The 12566-nt window shown below is 44.5% G+C and overlaps 1 long non-coding RNA gene across 1 annotated transcript; it reads left to right on the top strand.

Moving 5' to 3' along the window:
- Positions 1–4281: 4281 nt before the first annotated feature.
- On the top strand, positions 4282–7037 carry LOC123080948 (uncharacterized). Its single transcript, XR_006438601.1, has 4 exons — positions 4282–4560; positions 4654–4735; positions 5241–5324; positions 5606–7037. It is a non-coding gene; the product is annotated as an uncharacterized lncRNA (long non-coding RNA).
- The last annotated feature ends 5529 nt before the right edge of the window (positions 7038–12566 follow it).

Genomic DNA, 12566 nt, shown 5'->3' with positions numbered 1-12566 from the left:
CATCGACCGCTATCCAGCATGCATCTATTGTATTAAGTTCATGGAAAACAGAGTAATGCAATAAGAATGGTGACATGATGTACACAAGATCGGTTCATCAAATGCGGCAGATATGGATCCCATCTTTTTATCCTTAGTAGCAACGATACATACGTGTCGGTTCCCTTTCTGTCACTGGGATCAAGCACCGTAAGATCGAACCCACTACCGGGCACCTCTTCCCATTGCAAGATAAATAGATCAACTTGGCCAAACAAAATCCAAATATCGGAGAAGAAATACGAGGCTATAAGAGATCACACATATAAGAGATCAAAGAACTCAAATAACTTTCATGGATATAAAAAGATATAACTGATCATATACTCGAAGTTCATCAGATCCCAACAAACACACCGTCAAAAGACTTACATCATATGGATCTCCAAGAGACCATTGTATTGATAATCAAGAGAGCAGAGAGGAAGCCATCTAGCTACTATCTACGGACCCGAAGGTCTACAAAGAACTACTCACGCATCATCGGAGAGGCACCAATGGAAGTGGTGAACCCCTCCGTGATGGTGTCTAGATTGGATCTCGTGGTTCTGGACTCTGCGGCGGCTGAATGAAAATTTCGTCGACTCCCCTAAGGTTTCTGAAATATTGGGGTATTTATAGAGCAAAGAGTCGGTCTAGGGGGCACCCGAGGTGGGCACAACCCACCAGGGCGCGCCTGGGCCTCCTGGCATGCCCTGGTGGGTTGTCCCCTTCTCGGGACTCCCGCCAGGTGCAACCAGGGCCCGTTGTGTTCCTTCTGTCCCATAAAAAATCATCGTAAACTGGCGTGGCATTTGGACTCCATCTGATATTGATTTCCTGCGATGTAAAAAACATGCAGAAAATAGCAATTGGCACTTGGCACTATGTCAATAGGTTAGTACCAAAAAATAATATAAAATGACTATATAATGATTATAAAACATTCAAGATCGATAATAAAACATCATGGAATAATCAAAAATTATAGATACATTGGAGACGTATCACGCGCACCGACAACTTTAACGACGAGGTCGAGCGCGTGCGGGCGTCGTTGACGGAGGAGCAGCGGGCCCTCCCGGAGTACACCGCCGGCAACCACGATTCGTGGGCGCGTACTTCGGACGCCGGCAGGCGGCGCGGTTGGCCTCCAACAACGCACCTGTGGTGCGGGGCACCAAGAATAGCGACGGCCGCCGCCTGTGGTGGGGCGCCCCCGACCGCACGCTCCACGCCGTCCTACAGCACATCGAGGGCGGCAACGAGCCGCCGTTGACGTACCCTGCCGCCCCGGTCCACCGTCGGAGCGGCGGACAATGGATGCCGAGGAGGACTGGATCCTCTTCATCCTCCTCCCACTCCTCCTCCTGCTCCTCCTCCCACTCCTCCGGCTCGCCGGCACTCTTCAGTGTCAACGCTGAGCCAGTAGAGACGCCGCTCGGCCGGCGCACCCGCAGCACTGACATCGTCATCAATGAGGGTGGGTGCGCCTCCTCTTCGTCTCCTCCCCGCCTCGTCAAGCCGAAGACGAAGCCGGGGCTCGCCGCCGTGAAGACGGAGCCAGGTCTCGCCGCCGTGAAGACGGAGCTGTGGCTCGACGACGCGACGGCCTTGAAGTGGGCGCGGGAGGACTGGGCGCGGCTGGAGTTGGAGCGCCAGTGCTGCGCCCTAGAGGAGATCGCCGCTCGGCGCCGGGGCCGTGACGAGGGAGGCGTCGTTGTTCTCGACGACAGCGACGACGATGCGCCGTCGAGCAGCGGCGCCCGCGTGAAGAAGGAGAAGGACGGCGACGACGGCGCGTTCAGCAAGTTCTTCGGCCTGTAGTCGCGTCCTTTGTTTTTTTAGTAAATTTCAAGTTTGCTATGTAAACACTGCTTTAAGTCGCCGAAGTTTGTGTCCTGCTTGCCGAATTTTAGCCGAATATCTTTTAAAAAAATTTTAAAATAGGCGTATGGGGCCGATCCTGGGTGCGCGGCTGGGACCCCGATCGGCCCAAGGCCGATTTTACCGCCGGTTCGCCTTCAGGCACGGATTTTTCAAGCCCGTGGGGGGGCGAACGAGCTGGGGTTGCTCTAAAAATTCTGAATAGACAGTAGCTCAATCTATCACAAAGGATTCCTGTGGATGTGTGCATTGATGACATGTGAGAGCAGATGATGATGACCTCGTACATGCCCATGTGGATATGGCAGTGGACTACTCAATACAATATCGAAGAAGATTACCATGACCGTGACCTCCAAAACTGTGCCGCAGCAAGACCTCAGCAAGTCTGTCCATTAAAAAGGGGCCAGTCTAAAGTCTGTTCCTGATAGGAAACCAAAGATGAGAGGGAACAAATGAGCACGCAAAAAGCAGTAGATGGGGGGCATCATGTGAGCGCGGGGTCGTACCATTCAACCTGTTGTGATTGTCATCCTGCTCGTCAACAACCGCTAGCAATCTTCAGCCCCCACCTAGTCGAGGCAACCTAACTGATACTAACTTCCAACCTAGCAAGGTGACAGTGACCGAATCCATCACCAACATTAGCTGGAGTTCCATTAACCAGAGACCAAGGGAATTACGTTGTGACTGTAACCACTTATAGATAAGCTAAATGGGGTAAGTAAAGAGTAACGGAACTCCATCCCCAATTTTAGATGTTGTTTACCTAAAGCCACAACCATGAGCACGTAGTAAAGTGTCTGAACAACGGGAGATAACCTACAGACACAGAATCAAGTAACAGAGTGACAGGTAATGAGCACGTGTACATGGATTCCATAGGGTTCTTTTTTGGTGGTCAAGTGGATTCATCGGAAGAAGTGAAGAGAACCCAATGCCCAATGCCCGGGAGAGATTGATTAATCTCTTGGAAGGATGCATATCCAACAGTTCAAAGGCCTCTGGTGCCTGTCCCAAGGACATTGCTCAGTCATCTACAAGTGTGATTTTTCTTTGGGTCTGGTACGGTAGTGTAAACTAAGAAAATTTTAAGTTGAAGTGTAGGTATGGAATGCAGGTGATGTGAAAGGGCCAGCACATGGTGCTACGTACCTGGCCGGTGCTGGTGGTGTTCCAGTGTGGAAAGGGCTACACAGCTAAAGTATGCAAGAATCTCGAGCACAAAGGTGATGTGTTATGTCACATCTTGAGTGCAAAAAAGACTTGGCACAAAGCTGATGGGGTATGTCAAATCAGCGAGTCCGTGTCCATGCCACAGGTGCACGCCATGGGTGCCAACGTTGTGCATCACGGAGTAAAATTCTGAACGCTGTAGATAAACTACACGTACCCGCTGTCTCAGCCACTGTATAGATGTGTCCTAGACGGATCTAAATTTAAATGAAGGTGAATTCTATTTCAGTCGAATGAAAAAGATTTTGTGTCCAAAAGGAGCAACTGCCGACCGGTATTGCCAAAAAAGACCACCTCGGAGACGAAATGGCAGAAAAGACCCCCGCCCGTGGCGGCAGGTACGGGCGTGCGGCAGGCGACACGTGGCACCTGCCGCCACTGCACGAGGCGGTCGCCCGCGTATAACCGGAATCGCTGGGTGGGACAGAACGGGCTGGCAACGTGGGACCTACCGCTACGATACGAGGCGGCATGCGCTGGTGCTGCCGCACCGTGGCCGATAGGAATTTTTGTTCAAAAGGACCACTGGCCCAACGAAATTGACAAAAAAGACCACATGTGGTCGAAAGAGACAAAAAAGACCCCTCAACCATGACGGCAGGCGCACAAGCCGATGCGTGGCCCCTGCTGCCACCAGGGCAGGTGGCAGGCCGCGCATAATAGGGAGGCAGTCCCCGGACGGAACAGTGCTACGGATGTGGGCCTTGCCGCCACCATGCTAGGCGGCACATGATGCAGAGATTCCCTGGCACACCGATTGAAGAATTTGATTGATAGCGGCACTGATTGCCGCGCAGTAGCACTGGAATATTCGTGGCACTGACTTCTTGCCATTTCTTTAGCTGCCGTTGTTGCTTTGTGTCACTGATTCCCTGATTGCTTGATTCCCTCGCTACTAACTTGCAGACGGCGTTAATTGCCGCGGCCGACGAGACAGATTCCCACGCGCGGGAATCCGATGTCGTTTCCTTTCTTTATGCCCCGCTGCTGCCCGCGAATCACTCACTCTGTGTTGGCCTTTGCTTCAGCGGACGCGACGGCTGCCCGGGAATCACTCACTCAACGCTGACTTTTGCTTCAGCGGAAGGGACGGCTGCCCGGGGATCACTCACTCAGCGCTGGCTTTTGTTTTAGAGGACGCGACCACACTGTAGGAATTCACTCACTCGCTGTGCGAATCCGACGCTGGTAGGTGAGTTATAACCTGTTGTGCCGACACTACAGGGATCCTTTTCCTTTTATATGCTATCCTATGCTTTTGCTCCGTGCGAAAGCACACCCTCTCTGGCCTCCTCTTCTGCTCTCTAAGTCTCTAAGAACATTGAGAAAGAACAACTCACTAGGTACTTTCACTCGTGATTTAGCGCGATTTAGAGTTGGATTTTGAATATGCTGAAGTTGAACAAAAGATAGATCAAGGTAAGATCTATCCGTTTTTGTTGGTTTCGTTCGCATGCATCATTTTTTACTCTTTTAGATTAGTTAATAACTATGTGTTATCTGTTGTGTTAGGCATTAATTCATCACCTTTTGTGTCATTTAAAGCTTCAGGAGTAGGATTTGCCTAGCGAAGTGAATTACGAAGTTGATCATGGTATGAGCTTTGCAATAAAATGATTTTTTGTGCATGCACGGTGTTAATTAGTTAGTCTTTTAGCTAGTCATTAGCTATGCGATGTTAGTTCTTAGAAGTTAGAAATAATTTCAAATTACATATGTTGCATTTATATTATTTTTTTAGAAGAGTAGGTTGAAGATGTTATATCAATGTTAGCTGCCTCCATTAGTATTAATCGTAATTAGTACTTTTGTTGAACGTTTAGGTTCAGTTAGAGCCGGAATTTGGACAGCAAATATTTGACGGTATTGTAGATCAACATTAGGCTTTTAAAATGCATAAATTTAGTTTGACATACGAGAAGATCTTAATATGGTGATTAAGAAAAAGTTTGTACATACTGTAATTGTTCGTTGCATGTGGTATGTTTATTAATAAGTATATAGTTAGGAAACCGTAGGTCTACTTGGTTATGTCGCAATAATCTAAATTTTTTGTGTTAAGATTACATGCTAATGTACTTAATGATGTATGTAATTAGGTAAAATAATTCATCTTAGTAGCAAACAAGGAGGAGATGAATGATTGAAGAATTTGTATTTCAATCTTCGCTGTCCTTTTTGAGGTGATGACCACATACATGCAAGTGCTATTTTCATACTTTTGGTAACAGAAAGAAAAATCCGTGTGTAATATTTAATTTTCATACTTTTCATACTCGTGATGCACCTTTAGATATTTAATTTAAATTGAATCTCTTTGTATTTTTATAATCGTGATGTTACCTTCAGATAATTAATGTAAATTGTATCTCTCTGTATTTTTAGGTTAATTTGTGTCTTCAGAGAATTTGCATTTGTATTTGTGTCTTCAGATGTTTATTTTTATTTATATGTTTGTGTGTAGGTTACGGCTGAAGTGCCAGTGCTTTTGCAGGGGCCCCATGACGCCGGCCACCGTTGCCACCTATTGTTGAACCCAAATAATGATAATGATCCTCGAACTTTCAGACTTCGAACCGTAAGTAACACATGGTCAATACACGATTATTTCATTCCTCGCGTTGAGGCTTATGGACTACATGGTTATGCTAGGCTCACATCATCCGAAGACCAATTACGTTCGGACACATCCCTTTTGACATCCCTCATTGACTGGTGGAGACCTGAAACCCACACCGTTCACTTTCGTTTTGGGGACCTTGCACCTACACTGAAAGATGTTTCTAGGATCACTGCTCTACCAATTAGAGGTGAGTCGTTAGTCTCTGAATGAGTGCGTCCATCTTGGGCATTAAATATCTCAGCCCGTCTTGGGATGACAATGCCAGAATCACAACGTTCTGGTGGCACTTGGGGCGTCCCACTCGCCTAGCTTCGTGCAAACTTTAATTGTTTATCTAACCACGCTGATTCTCAGACGAGGAAAAGACATATGTTTACGTATTTGTTGTGGCTCCTCGGGACTATGTTTCCAAATTCACACTGGGACGTAGTTCTCCCTGGTCTCGTCTACTTTGTAGAGAATATGGTAGATGAATCTTTACTTTAGCATCAAAAATAGAACTTCGATTTTGCCATGCTATCTCATACATATAGAGGCTTGTGTGATGCCACACAGAAAACTTCGTTCGCAGAAAAAGCTCCGTTATCTCATGGGAATACCTCCCTGTTGGACGACCTCGTATACTAAATCCCATACATTGATACGACTGTAGCGAGGGCAATGTAACTATGGCCAGCAGGTGGACAAAGGCACGGAAAAAATGGTCTCCAAATATTGCGAAATTTTGTTACCCTATATACCACCAACAGTTTGAGATGCTTGATGGGTCACTAGTCACATGGAACCCGTGGACTCAGGAGCAGTTACAGATGGTCTTCGATATACGACCCATCACAACAGGATGCGTGAGCGATAGTGCATTCTGGCTGACTAGCTACAACTTATTGTTCCTGTGGTGTGTTGAGCCTTACAACCCAGAGCGTGTCATGAGACAGTTCGGTTTCTATTAGGATATTCCACCACCTTTTCCAAGATGTATCGACGAAGGAAACCCATAAGTAAGATGTGACCTCCCTAAATAGTTAGTGTCTTCTTTAATATACTAAATTGACACTTTGTTACATAATTTGCAGGCTGAGCAATATGGGCAAGGGTCGTTACGATTGGAGGGCACACAACATTGAATGGGAACACAAGTGGGAAATGAAGTGCTAGAAGATATAGTGCATCAACTTACGTAAATTTTATTTACATTATTTTATAATGATGACCATACAATGCGTGAAGATGCTTTGCTTTCATCTCAAAGGTTGATATAATTATTTAACTCCGCAGACCGTAGCTGTACGCGGTCTGCAGAATTAAATAATTATATCAACCTTTGAGATGAAAGTGAAGCATCTTCACGCACTGTATGGTCATCATTATAAAATACAGTAAATAGATTTTACCTAAGTTGATGCATTATATCTTCTAGCACATCATTTTCCCACTTGTGTACCCATTCAATGTTGTGTGCCCTCCAATCGTAACCACCCTTGCCCATATTGCTCAGCCTGCAAATTATGTAACAAAGTCTCAGTTTAGTAAATTAAAAAAGACACTAACTATTTAGGGAGGTCACATCTTACTTATGGGTTTCCTCGTCGACGCATCTTGGAAAAGGTGGTGGAATATCCTAATAGAGACCGAACTGTCTCATGACACGCTCTGGGTTGTAAGGCTCAACACACCACATGAACAATAAGTTGCGGCGAGTCAGTCAGAATGCACTATCGCTCACGCATCCTGCTGTGATGGGTTGCATTTCGAAGACCATCTATAACTGCTCGTGATTCCAAGGGTTCCATGCGACTAGTGACTCATCAAGCATCTCAAAATGTTGGTGGTTATATAGGGTAACAACATTTTGCAATATTTGGAGACCATTTTTTCCGTGCCTTTGTCAACCTGCTGGCCATTGTTACATTGCCCTCGCTACAGGTTGTATGGGTGTATGGGATTTAGTATACGAGGTCGTCCAACAGGGAGGTATTCCCAGTACCACAACTGTAGAAACTCATAGGCGACACAAAGTAATGGAGCTTTTTCTGTGAATGAAATTTTTTGTGTGGCATCACACAAGCCTCTATATGTATGAGATAGCATGGCAGAATCGAAGCTGTATTTTGGATGCTGAGGTAAAGATTCATCTACCATATTCTCTACAAAGTAGATGAGACCAAGGAGAACTACGTCCCCGTGTGAATTTGGAAACATAGTCCCGAGGAGCCACAACAAATATGCAAACAGATGTCTTTTCCTCGTCTCAGAATCAGCTGGTTAGATAAACAATGAATGTTTGCACGAAGCCACGTGAGTGGGACGCCCTGAGGGCCACCAGAACATTGTGATTCTGGCATTGTCATCCCAAGATGTGCTGAGATATTTAATGCCCAAGATGGAGACACTCACAGAGAAACTAACGGCTCACCCCTAATTGGTAGAGCATTGATCATAGAAACATCTTTCAGTGTAGGTGCAAGCTCCCCAAGACGAAAGTGAAAGGTGTGGGTTTCAAGTCTCCATCGGTCAACGAGGGATGTCAAAAGGGATGGGTCCGAACGTAATTAGTCTTCGGATGATGTGAGCCTAGCATAACCATGTAGTCCATAAGCCTCAAGGTGAGGAGTGAAAGAATCATGTATTGACCATGTGTTCTTTACGGTTCGAAGTCTGAAAGTCCGAGGATCATTATCATTATCTGTGTTCAAGAATAGGTTGCAACGGTGGCTGGCATCGTGGGGTCCCTGCACTAGTAGAAAAAGGGCCTTTAGTCACGGTTCATAAGGGCCTTTAGTCCCGGTTCTGGAACCGGGACTAAAGGGTCGTTCCTAAGCCTCCCCCTTTAGTCTCGGTTCTTACACGAACCATGTAGTCCATAAGCCTCAAGGTGAGGAGTGAAAGAATCATGTATTGACCATGTGTTCTTTACGGTTCGAAGTCTGAAAGTCCGAGGATAATTATCATTATCTGTGTTCAAGAATAGGTTGCAACGGTGGCTGGCATCGTGGGGTCCCTGCACTAGTAGAAAAAGGGCCTTTAGTCACGGTTCATAAGGGCCTTTAGTCCCGGTTCTGGAACCGGGACTAAAGGGTCGTTCCTAAGCCTCCCCCTTTAGTCTCGGTTCTTACACAAACCGGGACTAAAGGCCCTCCACGTGGCCGCTGCCTGGAGGTCCACCTTTAGTCCCAGTTGGTAACACCAACCGGTACTAAAAGGAAATTTTATGATTTTTTTGAATTTTTTTTTGATTTTCAAATTTCTGAATTATTTTAACCTCTAATCTCTAATCACCCCTCATCACTGCTCAATTTAACCTCTAATCTCTAATCACCCCTCATCATTCCAAATCATCTAACTTCCCGGACGGTCACCCATCCTCTCACTACTCCAGCCTGAGCACGCTTAACTTCCGGGTTCTATTCTCCCTCGTTTCCAAGTCTGCACTTGTTGTTTTCCTGACAATAGTAAGATGTCAATCCTATTAACACTCAGGAATTTAGCTTGAGCATGAAGTCACACATTTCACTCTTTGAGTTTGAAACTATTGTTCTAAAAAAAATATTTAGTAACACTAATATTTCTTGAATAAGTAGTTTGACCATAGTTTGACCACATTTTGACCAGATTTGACCAAAATTAAAAAAACTGAAATAATTATTTAGTAGCACTAATATTTGTTGAATAATTAGTTTGACCATTGTTTGACCACAGTTTGACCAGATTTGACCAGATTTGACCAAAATTCAAAAACACTGAAATAATTATTTAGTAACACTAATATTCTTGAATAATTATTTAGTAACACTAATACTTCTTGAATAAGTAGTTTGACCATAGTTTGACCAGATTTAACAAAAATTCAAAAAAAAAACAGAAATTTGAGCATAACTTTTTTTCCTTTTAGAATTTGAGAATTCTAAAAATTTGTAAACAGGCCGTAGGCGGTCAAAATCGGATGCGGACTTTCGTGCTGAACTTTTTGATATATTATACTTTTTTCTGACATCATATGCAAAAGTTATAGCCGTTTTACATTTTCCCTACACTTTTTGCAAAACATGTCCAAATTTAAGTTTTTAAATTTTCCTAACTAGTACATGTAGTAACATAACTACATCTGGAAGGATTTTAATTTTTGAAGTTTTTATCATTTTCTTTTGCTTTTTACAAAACTGAAAAGGCGATCCAAGGGGGGTAGAGTTTGAAAATGGGACCTTTAGTACCGGTTCGTGCCATGAACCGGTACTAATGCCTCAAACACCATTAGTACCGGTTGGTGGCTCGAACCGGGACTAAAGGTCTAACCTTTAGTACCGGTTGGTGCCACGAACCGGTACTAATGGGCATCGCACCCTTTAGTCCCGGTTCGTGGCACCAACCGGGACTAAAGGTCCCATTTGAACCGGGACTAATGCCCGTACGGTGCCCTAGCCGCTCGAACTGGGATTAATGCTCACATTAGTCCCGGTTCGTAATGCAACCGGGATTAATGCTCTTTTCTCACCGAACCAAAGCCCTGTTTTCTACTAGTGCTGCAAAAGCACTGGCACTTCAGCCATAACCTGCACACAAACATACAAATAAAAATAAACATCTGAAGACATAAATACAAATGCAAATTATCTGAAGACTAACATCACGATTACAAAAATACAAAGAGATTCAATTTAATTTAAATATCAGAAGGTGCATTACGAGTATGAGAAGTATGAAAAATAAATATTACACATGGATTTTTCTTTGTGCCATCAAAAGTATGAAAATAGCACTCACATGTATGTGGTCATCACCTGAAAAAGGACAGCGAAGATCGAAACACAAATTCTTCAATCACATCATCTCCTCCTTGTTTGCTACTAAGATGAATTATTTTACCTAATTACATACATCATTAAGTTCATTAGCATGTAATCTTAACATAGCAAATTTAGATTATTGCGACATAACAAAGTAGTCCTACGATTTCCTAACTATAGACTTATTAATAAACATACCACATGCAATGAACAATTGCATTACAAACTTTTTCTTAATTACCATCTTAAGATCTTCTCGCATGTCAAACTAAATTTATGCATTTTAAAAGCCTAATGTTGATCTACAATACCGACAAATATTGGATGTCCAAATCCCGCCTCTAACCCAACCTAAATGTTCAACACAAGTACTAATTATGATTAATACTAATGGACGCAGCTAACATTGATACAACATCTCCAACCTACTCTTCTAAAAAAATAGTATAAATGCAACATATGTCATTTCAAATTATTTCTAACTTCTAAGCAATAACATCGCATATCTAATGACGAGCTAAAAGACTAACTAATTACCTTGATCTTCAACTTCGTAGTTCACTTCGCTAGGTAAATCCTACTCGTGAAGCTCTAAATGTCTGCAAAAGGTGATGAAATAATGCCAGTCCTGCACATGCAGCTGTAGCCACGACTTCCATCAACGCACTCAGCATCTTTGACGTCACAGACATTGGCTGTGCTGTCATGGCACTCGGCAACTTGCCGGTGCAAGCATAGTGTGTCATGTTTTGCTTGGCAGCAATGCAGTTCGATTCGTCAATTATCTGCCACAATAGCAGAAAGCCAGTCGGCCAATCACTAGTTATGCTGATTCTATCCCACAGTTGAGAGCTCTTCCTAGAGCATGCATCAATGTTGCTTTTGCTTTGGTTGTAGACAATTTTGAACCGAAAACTGCTATCACCATCCACATCAACACGACAGCACCCCGAGGTATTTATACAGTTGTGCATAGCCACCATCTCTGGGATGTTTGGATCCAGGCACACAGTGCTGCATATCAACATGGTGGCGCCGTCTCCGATAGAGTATACATTCAGGTCACAGCCGGTAATCTTTAGAACAGCGGCCCTGAGAGAGAAGGACCTCCCAGGAGGTACCAAAGACAAGTTGTAAACACTGACACCAGGTTGCATGGGGATGGTATGCGAGAAGGATGCCTTGATGAAGTTTATATTGAAAAAAGGGTCGTCAAAGTGGATCACCTCAGTGATGTCGTCCCTCAAGAATAGTCTGGGCGGATGAGAGGCGTTGTTGCAGGTGAGGTTGAAGTCAAGCCCCCGGGAACACCTGGATCCGATGCCGAAGGGGTAGCCGAAGCTCACATTGCCGCAGCTCTTGGGGCAACCGTCGAGCGTGGCATGTGATGGTTGCACCCAATCTCCTCGGGGGTGTGGCTTGTTACAACTCCAGATGATAGCGCACTTAGCTTTCCTAGTGACTCGAGTACCAACAAAGGGAGTAGTACAAAGATCACCGGCAAGATGCCCATGATCTTCCGGCACGCCTTGCACAGCTCCCAACTTTGCTCGAGAAATTCAGGTCAAGCAGCAGCACAACTTTGCAAGTGTGTGGATTTTTACAAGATGGGGCGGGGGGTTAATAGTTGAAAGCACAAGTGCTCCCTGGGTGATTTTGGAAATTAATGTCAACATATCTCTTGTTGGACTAATACTTTCGTCTAGTATATTTCAGATAAGCCCAACCGTGAAGTGGCATGGACAAGAGGATGTGTAACCCCTTCAAGATGCTAAGGACAAAGGATTGGCTCAAGCTCAAAGCTTAGGACTCTACATTTTTTATTTTCAGTGATCCAAGATCACATTGAGTCTATAGGAAAGTCAATACTATTAAAAGGAGATGAGGTGTTGCTTAATGGCTTGCTTGCTCAAAAGTGCTTAGTGATATGCTCCAAAAGCCCTCAACCACTTTCTCATATCCACATATGTCCAAAACCAAAAGTCAAACTCGGCCCCACCGATTTGATCCATCCGGCGCCA

The sequence above is a fragment of the Triticum aestivum genome, chromosome 3D (genome assembly GCF_018294505.1).
Source record: "Triticum aestivum cultivar Chinese Spring chromosome 3D, IWGSC CS RefSeq v2.1, whole genome shotgun sequence".
Taxonomy (NCBI): Eukaryota; Viridiplantae; Streptophyta; class Magnoliopsida; order Poales; family Poaceae; genus Triticum; species Triticum aestivum.
The sequence above is the reverse complement of the archived record's forward strand: the minus strand, read 5'-3'. Positions and strand labels throughout refer to the sequence as shown.